This window comes from Lepidochelys kempii, chromosome 24 (genome assembly GCF_965140285.1).
Source record: "Lepidochelys kempii isolate rLepKem1 chromosome 24, rLepKem1.hap1, whole genome shotgun sequence".
In the NCBI taxonomy this organism is placed as follows: domain Eukaryota; kingdom Metazoa; phylum Chordata; order Testudines; family Cheloniidae; genus Lepidochelys; species Lepidochelys kempii.
The window spans coordinates 10,853,080-10,863,068 of record NC_136403.1 but is presented as its reverse complement, the minus strand read 5'-3'; positions in this window follow the sequence as shown (position 1 = coordinate 10,863,068).

Below are 9,989 nucleotides of genomic sequence, written 5' to 3'. Positions count from 1 at the left end.
GGCTACACTACTACTTTTAACAACCTGACTCTATCAAAGCTAGCTCAGGTACGCCTGGACATACTGCAGTCTTGCCTCCAAGTTTTAGTGTGTATATATCCTAAGGGAAAGCTCCCAGGCCCTGCTGGCACAGGGTCATAACCAGGATCTACAAATAACTGCTTGAAAGAGGCATAGAGAAAGCAAGCACCCTAGATTTTCGACCTCATTTTTCAGACTGGAACAAATCCGCTACTCATCTGGCATAGCCCGGAGGCCCACAGGACTACAGTACTCATTACCTAGAAACGCAGCCTTGAATACTCCAGCTGTGACACAATAAATAGGGCTTCGTAATCCCAGTTGTTTTCAGGCAGGGATACTGTGCAATTAAATAAAATTCCAGCTGAACAATTCTTACAGAATTCAGCTAAACGAGCATTGGCAGGGTCATAGGAGCAAAGAAAACCATTTCTCAGGGTTCTTTCCTCGGATCTGAGCTTCTTCAAATCCAATAATGGGCCTGCCTGCCCTGAAAACCTCAGCAGCTGGTGATTTGTTCTGTTGCAGCTAGAACTGACTGTCGTTTGATCCGTAAAACTGCTCAGGGGAGCTATAGTGGGAGGAATACATCACAGCTCTTGCACTAAGCACAGCAGACTGAACAGAGCAACATCACAGGAGCATGCTACTCTGGTCACCTGACTAGCATAGAGTCCAAATAAAGGACCTGATCCTCCCCTACAAAGCCTCAGCTAGGCCAGGACTTGGGTGTCCAGGTGACTGTCTCTCTCTGGGTGACCAACAGGGACCCTTATTCATAGATTCTAAAGCCAAAAGGGACCACTGTGATAATCTCATCTGACCTGCAAAACACTTGTATAGTTTCAGTCCCCCTCTTGAAAAACATTTCCAGCTGAGCACTGGGAGACAAAGAGTTGATGTGGAAAGATGTTCCCTGCTGGCTTTTTTCCACTTGTTTGAGCTTCCTTTGTTTTCCCTTCCCGCTTGGTGACTCTGTTTACTACTTACATGCAAATTAGGACAAGCACACATTCCTTTGTCTAGGACAGACCTGTTAGCCAATGTCTCTTAGCCAGGCCTGTGGGATTTGGAACATGTGTTAATAACATCATATAGGGGAATCTTATAACTTCACATGCAATGTTGCCACACATATTTTATCAAGACAATACTGACCAGCAAATTAGGAGTTTTCAAATGATACCTCACAAGGTATATCTTGTACAAAGATTATTAAAGTAGCGTGTAGGGTGTGAAATGAACACAGGGGTGTATTCCATCACAACCCCGCAATCCTTTGAAGAGTCACTGCTTCCCAGGATAGAGTCCGCCATCCTGTAAATATAGCTTAAATTCTTTGTTTCTAAATGTAGAACTTTACATTTGGCCATAATAATCGCACACTGTACGGTTACCTCCAATTTACCAAGCTATCCAGGTCACTCCATATCAGTGATCTGCTACTATTTACTGCTTCTACAATCTTTGTCATCTGCAGACTTTATCAGTGATGATTTTAAGTTGTCTACCAGATCATTGACAAAAATGTTAACTAGTGTAGGGCCAAGAACTGATCCCTGCAGGACTCCACTGAAAATCAGCCACTTGATTCCCCATTTACAGTTGCCGTTTGAGATCTATCAGACAGTTTTTAATTCGTTTAATGTTTGCCGTGCTGATTTTATATCATTCAGTTTTCTCAATCAAAATGTCATGCAGTACCAACCCAACACCTTACAACAATCTAAGTACAGTACAAGACATTAACACTAGTGCTATTATCAACCAAACCTTTCATCTCATCAGAAAAGATAACAAGTTAGTCTGACAGTCTGATCTATTTTCCATAAATCCATGTGGATTAGCATTGATTATATTACCCTAATTTAATTCTTTAATAACTGAATGCTGTTTCAGCGGTTCCATTGTTTTACCTGAGATTGATGTGAACTTGAAAGGCCTATAATTATATGGGTCACCATTTTAAATAATGTCACAGCACTAACTTTCTTCCAGTCTTCTGGAACTTCCCTAGTGTTCCAAGAGTTACTGAAAATCAACATTAATGGTCCAGTGATCTTTTAAAACTCTTGGATCCAAGTTGTCTGAACCAATTGATTTAAAAATTTCTAACTTTAGTAGTAAGACAAGGTGGGTAAGGTAATATCTTTAACTGGACCAATTTCTGTTGGTAAAAGAGACATGCTTTCGAGCTCCAGAGAGCTCTTTTTCAGGGCTAGGTCTTTAGTAACTTCTTTTAACATCCTCCAGAGATGCTAGTGGAATGGAGAGAGTGTTATCCCCACCCAGTGATAAGACAACATCATCTGTTTCCCCCCAAATACAGAACACACCTATTTATTGAGCTCTGCTGCCTTTTGGCTCATAATTGTTTTCAGTTCTGTGAAATGGGCCTTTTGACAGCACCAAGTATGTATGTGACTGGTCTGAACTTTATTCTGTTGATGGGACCAGGTCTTGGTGAAGGATCCAGGCTATGGAATTGATGTGTCCCAGAGATCAGTCGGAGCCTGACTCTTGGCATTTATGAGTTACTGAATGTGATTATCTCGTATGTATGCGTGTATCATTTCTATATCTGAAGTTAGGAATATGAACTATATATCTGTATTTCAAATGTGTTAACTTTGGGTGTCACCCCAGGTACCTTCAGATACCACAATGGAAAAGCCAGACAGAGCTAATGGGCCATCAGCAGAAACAATGGACTGTGAAAGAGCTTAGTCTTCCTGTGGACACTGGAGACAGCCTACGAACAATGGCTGCCACAGCCCTGCAGAGACATGGGTCCGAGTCACCTGGTGCTGGATACCCCTCCTCCTCTGTGGAATGCCAGTGGTTTTCCACTAGAAGACAAAGGGTTCTCGCCTTACACAAGAGCTATATAAGGCAGGGGAGTGACATCATCAAGGTTTCCTCTGCCTCCCCTCCCCCCCCAAGAGACACTGAAAAAGACCTGGAAGCAAGAACTGAATGATGGGCGGGGAGGGAGGATTGAGCCCATGCTGGAAGGGCATCTAGCTTGTGAGTAATAATACCTGAGGTCTCAATAGGGAGACCAATGCAGCGGCCTTTTGGACTTTCTCTAATCTGCCTGCAACAATATCTAGGGTGAGAAATACTGTTTGTAACCAATTTCTTTAGTGAAACTAGCTTAGTTTGTGTGTTTGGTTTCATTTGCTTAGTAATCTGCTTTGTTCTGTTTGCTACCCCTTTTGCCACTTAAAATCTGCCTTTTGTAGATAATAAAATTTGTTTTGTTTACAATATAACCCAGTTTCTGTAATTTTTAACAGGAGAGGGGAGGGCGAGAAGTTGTGCATACCTTCCTCCGCACTGAGGGAGGAGGTGAATTTCATAATATACCTTTGGGTCTGCATTCCAAGGGAGGTGGACACCTGAGTGCTGAGGCAAGTCCCTTAAACTGAGTCTTCCCAGAGCTGATCTGCAGCTGGGTATGGCCCTGCCTGTGTGTGTGTTAGAGGAGGCTTTACTCGCTGGGCTCAGCAAGACAAGTTAAAGGGGGCCAATGCTGGCAGAACAGGTAGACTCAGTGGTATCTCAGCACATCAGGTGGATTCCTAAGGGGCATAACCCATCACAAGAATCATAGAAATACCATCCATGGACCCCCTTTGATCTCAGGGACCTTATAGAATCATAAACGTGTAGGACTGGAAGGGACCTCTAGAGGTCATCTAGTCCAATCCCCTGCACTCATGGCAGGATTAAGTATTATCTAGACCATCCCTGACAGGTGTTTGTCTAACCTGCTCTAAAAAACCTCCAGTGACAGAGCCCTTTGTCTCTGGACACAGGAGGTCCCTTCCAGTACTATGCTCATCGAGTCCAGTCCCCTGCTATCACAGGAAACCCCTCTGCTACTAGAATCTAGTGCTTCTCCATCCCACTCACCATCCAGCTAGCATCCAGAGAGCCTTCCCTTCTGATGCTCCTGCTATCTGGAACAGCTTCCTTGTACCTCCCCATATTCAGCTGAGAATATGTCCCTCTTCTCTTGTGTTCTCTCTCCTTTGGCCATTGTTTTTATTCACTCGGTACCAGTAAGATTTGGATTGAGGGCTTTTAGGGATGCAATTTCTAAGGAAGTTGTTGAATAAAGTTGTCTTCTCTTCTCAGTTTTTCCAATCCAGCTGGCGCACACTGGTTTGTTATTATAGGGTTGCACACAGACCCTGGGCTGTTGGGGCTGCCTGTTTTAATTTTACAGGCAAAAAGAGCATTGACATATTTGTTCTGAAAGGAAACAGCATGTGGAATCTGGAAACAGATTTAAGAAAAAGGAAGAGTAGGTCAAACATTGCTCTTAAAACCCTGAGTTCCCTTTCTGTGTGTTAAAAAGGAACCTCTCCTTCTGTCTTGCAAATGGAAGAAACTAGCAATTTCAAGAAACTGAAGAATGTGCTGTTATTAAACTACTAAATTGCAATAAATGTTTTTTGAAAAATGCATTAAAATCCATCTCAGGCATCTTGTTCTGATTTGGACCTCAATCCCAAAGCCTTTCCACACCCAACCCATCCATTGACTTCTTGTGTGTAGCATGGCTGTGCACTGTTAAATGGCTGCCACCTTTCACCCCAGAGGTGGCTGCATTTCAGTGCTGGGATGAAATGATCTCTGTGCATAAGGTTAGGTGTGTCATGGCATCCCCAGGCACTGCTCTGGAACTACTCCTGTGACAAAGTTCCTGCTCTACCTTGGTGGGTTTTGCACTTATTGGCAGATTTGCTCACCTTGGAGTTTCATGGCAGCCCTCAGCTTGGCCGTTTTTCTGAACCCACAGTCCAGGTCGACTCCTCCTGTGTCTGACCAGGAGTTGGGAGGATTTGGGGGGAACCCAGGCCCACCCTCTACTCCGGGTTCCAGCTCAGGGCCCTGTGGAATGCAGCTGTCTAGAGTACCTCCTGGAACAGCTGTATGACAGCTACAACTCCCTGGGCTACTTCCCCATGGCCTCCTCCCAACACCTTCTTTATCCTCACCACAGGACCTTCCTCCTGGTGTCTGATAATGCTTGTACTCCTCAGTCCTCCAACACTATACATTCTCACTCTCAGCTCCTAGTGCCTCCTGCTCCCAGCTCCTCACAAACACACCACAAACTGAAGTGAGCTCCTTTTTAAACCCAGGTGCCCTGATTAGCCTGCCTTAATTGATTCTAGTAGCTTCTTGATTGGCTGCAGGTGTTCTAATCAGCCTGTCTTAATTGTCTCCAGAAGGTTCCTGATCTGGAATCTTCCCTGTTACCTTACCCAGGGAAAAGGGACCTACTTAGCCTGCTCTCCTGCTGCTGCCGCCCTCTGGCCTAGGCTTTCCTTGCTTTTTGCCCCTGCTTTCAGCTTCCCCCCTGACCGGGCCAGACGCTCTCCCCGTTCTCCTCCCTTTCTTTTCTTTTTGTTGTCTTTTTTTTTTATTTCCTGCTGTTGCTAGAGTGCTGGCCAGCTGCCGGCCGGCTGTTAGCCCCCCCCCCCGGCCCGCCCTTGAATGCTGCTGCCGCTCCAGCTGAAACCCCCCGCCCCCCCCAGGGAGAGAGTGGAAGGACCCAGCCCCCAGACCCAGCCGCTTGCTGTTTGTCTGCGGTCCCGTCTTCGGTCAAGAGGACTCTTATCACTTACTCCAGCATTTCTGGAATGCCGTTGCTGAAAAAAAGAAAACCCAGAATAGACAGAGAAAAAGCCATCCACCAGAGGAACACCACCCGGGGAACCTGCAAATCGCCGTGGAGGAGGCCTAAGACTGAGTAACTTTCGAACTGTGCTCTTGTGTGGGGGGAGGCCTTGACTGTGTCTTAATTGTGTTTATAGGGACACAGGGGGTGTGGCACAGAGCTGCCCCCCGATCCATCTGTGTCCTCCCAACCCCCACACTACGACCTTCCTCACTGCCCCCCCCCCCGCCATCTTTGCTGGCTATCTAACATCTGCCTCTGGACTCAGCTGCTCGCCCTGATTCCACCGCATGGACCAGAAGCACCAGCCAACCAAACAGGACTCTCTGGACAAGCATATGGTGGTTTATGTGCCCCCCCCAAATTGTCCACCCTACAGCTTGTCCCTTTCTATCTGACCCCAACTCCTGTTAACCACCTGCCACTGCCCCCGCTGGGGCATTGGCAATGGAGGGCACCGGGGTGACCTCCACCGCTGCCATGCCCATCGCCCCTCCAGCCGGCGGGAAAAGCCAGGGCAAGAAGAAGGGGAAAGGCCCTGCTAAAACCACCGGGCCCTCCATGGCAGGGGCCACTCCCACTGCAGCGGCCCCACCACTGACCACGGCGTCCTCCCCCGCTGTCCCCTCCACCAGCTCTGCGGATGTCCCTCCCTCAGCCCCCAGGACGTATGCCTGGGCGGTGGCAGCCCCCCCACCTGCCGCCTCGTCATCTCTCCCGCCCACCACCTCCGCCACCATCAATAGTGGCTGGGGCCCCTTTCCCACCATGACAAGGAAGTACGGTGTCCGATGCCTCCTGGTGCCCACCTTGCCCCACATGGAGACCTACGTGCAGGCGTTGGCGAGGGTGCTGGGGCCCTCGGCCATTGTGACGGCCTCCAAAATGTACAGGAAGGTTGTCTTCTTCTTAGCATTGCAGGCTGCCACTCAGGAAGCGGTGGAGAGGGGCCTGGCGGTGGGGGGGCTGTTTGTCCCCCTAGAGCCGCTAGAGGACCTGGGCATCCGCCTGGTCCTGACCTCTGTCCCTCCTTTTCTCCCCAATGCTGCCCTGCTACCCGCTCTTTCCATCCTGGGGAAACCTGTTTCTGTCATCAGCCCTCTCCCGTTGGGCTGCAAAGACCCCACCCTCCATCACATTTTTTCCTTCCGCTGGCAAGTGCAACTTTTATTGCCGTCGGTGGTGCGCGATGGAGTGGCACTCGAGGGGTCCTTCCTAGTCCCCCACCGGGGACCCGTTACCGGGTGTACTTTTCCACGGGGGAAGCCCGGTGCTCCCTCAGCCAGGCATCGGGGCATGTCCGGAGGGACTGCCCCTTAGCCTGGCAAAGAGGGGCACCTGGGATCCCCAAGACCCGGCAGGACATTGGCCCTGTCATTGCCGATGCCCCTGGCCACCCGGTACCCGAACCCGCCCCCCTCCTCTTCGGACCACCACTACTCCTGCTCAGGCCCAAGGGGCACCTCCCCTACAACGCCCAGAGGAGCGGGAGAGCTCCGCCCTCGCTGCTGACAATCTAGCGGGGCCTATGGAGGAGGGTGTGGCAGAGATACCACCAGGCATGGGAGAGAGCCTGCCCCAGGGAGAATCCTCCCTCCTTTATGCTGCCCCACCGTTCCCCCCCCAAGTCCCTGAGCCATCGCCTTTACCCCCTGACACGACCCCTGCTAACCAGCCCCCAGATGATGCCATGGAGGGCTGGGCCCTAGTCCAGGGGAAGCGAGGCAAGCGGAAGGCTCGAGCTCCGCCTCATCTACCCGAGGAGGAGGCCCCCCGGAAGATCAGGAAGGGGGGCACCGATGCCAAACCTTCCGCTTTGCCCACAAGTGCGTCCCATCCACCAGTGTCAGCCGGGAAAGACGTGGCAGCACCAGAGGGTAGTGTTTCCCCTCCACGGGAGACCCTCCCCTCCGAGACCCTCGAGGAAGCCCCTTCTGTCCTGACGCTACCCGAAGCCCCCGTGAACCCCAAGACAACTGTCGTGGAGGGTGCCAGCGGGGAGAACCCCGGGGCGGCGGAAAGTGTCCTCTCCTCCATGTTCAAGGAGATCGAGGCCTTAGATCTGACCCTAGTCACCCAGGGGGAGGACGACCTTTTGCCAGCAAATCTCGATGTGGGCGACCTCACTCCATCCCTCTTTTCCCCATGCTCCCTCCCCTTAACTGTTGCTTTAGCTCCCACCTCCGAGGAGCCCCTGCATTCCTCCACCGACCCGGCCGCTGATGGCATCCCGCTGACAACCACCGAGCCTGCTCAGGTGACAGCCAGCGCCACGTGGCCATGGCACGAGTTGCCGGAGCACCCCCCGTTGGTGCGGAGCAATTGACTTCCTTGCCGGGCGGGGGCCCTACAGAAGATAATCCACCTCCTGATGCTGTGGCCGCTAAATCCACCACAGAGCACATGCCCAGTATCACTGAGAGCTCCCTCCCCACCCCCTTAACCCTTGAGCCTTATCGGGAGGCACCACCATCCAGCTGCTTGCCTCCCGAAACCCAGAACCTCGCCTCTGCCCCTGCCCCTACCCCATCCAGTCTACCTCCTGTGATGTTATCGCCGCCCCCGGGCCTGTCTTCTTCCCTTTTCCAACCAATGACCCCCAGGGAGCGGCCTTTGCGTTCTCCTGCCCCGACCCATTAGGAGCTGCTATTTTCCCTCCACCACCCCCTATCGCCCCAGAGCTTGAGGCGGGCCTAGAAGCTCCAGCCCATCAGGCACCCCGTCGGGGGTCCGCACCTTGCTTGTCCGTTTTAGTGGACCACAGGGCTGCAGCAAGGGCCCCGCCGGGAAACAACCAGGAAACCGTAACCCCACCCCTCCATGAGCTGTGATGAGAGCTGTGGAAGTTTTTAGAGGATGTCCGCGGCTCCCGCAACAAGGTACAACTTGCTTTCCAGCGATGGGGGGACTTTTCTCAAATCCTCAGGGCCACAAGGGCCCTCATGGGGGAAGGCAAAGGGACGGGAAAGCAGGATGCCGTGGCCTACTGGCGGGTTTGCGTCTTCCGTGAACAATTACTCACCTACGGGATGGGTCACGGACTGCTGCGCGGCCCACTGGGAGATGCGAGCGTCCCTGCCAGTGAGGACCCCTCCAACCCTCCCCATGACACCTCTCACCATCGCAACGTTGAACACCCGGGGTTGTAGGATGGCTCTCTGCAGGTCCCAGGTGCTCTCCTTCCTTCAGGAGGGAGGGTACTCTGTGATTTTCCTACAGGAGACCCATACGGATCCGACCACCGAAGACAGTTGGCGGCTGGAGTGGGGGGACAGGGTCTACTTTAGCCATTCCATGATTCAACAGGCTGGAGTGGCGACCCTGTTCTCCCCTGACCTACAGCCCGAGGTACTAGGGGTCGCTGAGGCCATACGGGGTCGCCTGCTGCATCTCCAGGTCCATATAGAGGGGCTCGTGGTTAACCTCGTTAACGTCTATGCCCCGACATCGGGCCCGGAGCGGCTGCAATTCTATCAGCAGGCATCCGCTTTCCTCAGCACCTTAGATTCTCACGAGTGCCTGGTCCTGGGAGGGGATTTTAATACCACCCTCGAGAAGCGAGACCGCTTAGGGACCGAGCAGAGCCTGGCCACCACAGACACCCTCCAGGAGATAGTTGAACATCACTCCCTAGTGGACATCTGGCATGACCATCACCCGGATGACACTTCCACATTCACCTTTGTCCGGGTGGAAGCCCATCGGTCGAGCCACTCCCGGTTGGACCGCATTTATTTATCACGCTTCCATCTCTCACGAGCCCACTCCTCCAGCATTCGGCTGGCCCCATTTTCTGACCATCACCTAGCCACCGTGACAGCCTCCCTCTGTGTGGAGAGGCCGGGGCCGGCTTACTGGCATTTTAACAACAGCCTGTTGGAGGATGAGGGCTTTGTGATGTCCTTCCGGGAATTCTGGCTGGCCTGGCGAGGGCAGCGGCGTGACTTTCCCTTGGCGCGGCGATGGTGGGACCTGGGGAAGGTGCGCGCCCGGCTTTTCTGCCGCGACTACACCCAGGGCACTAGCCGACGGAGAAATGCGGCGATAGAGCAGTTGGAACGGGAGGTCTTAGAGCTGGAGAGGCATCTGGCCACCAGCCCCGAAGACCCACTCCTCTGCGGAGCGTGCCGGGAGAAGCGGGAGGAGCTCCGGGCCCTCGAAGACCATCAGGCCCGGGGCGCCTTTGTTCGATCCCGCATCCGCCTCCTTCAGGAGATGGATTGCTGCTCCCGCTTCTTCTATGCCCTGGAGAAAACGAGGGGGGCCAAGAAAC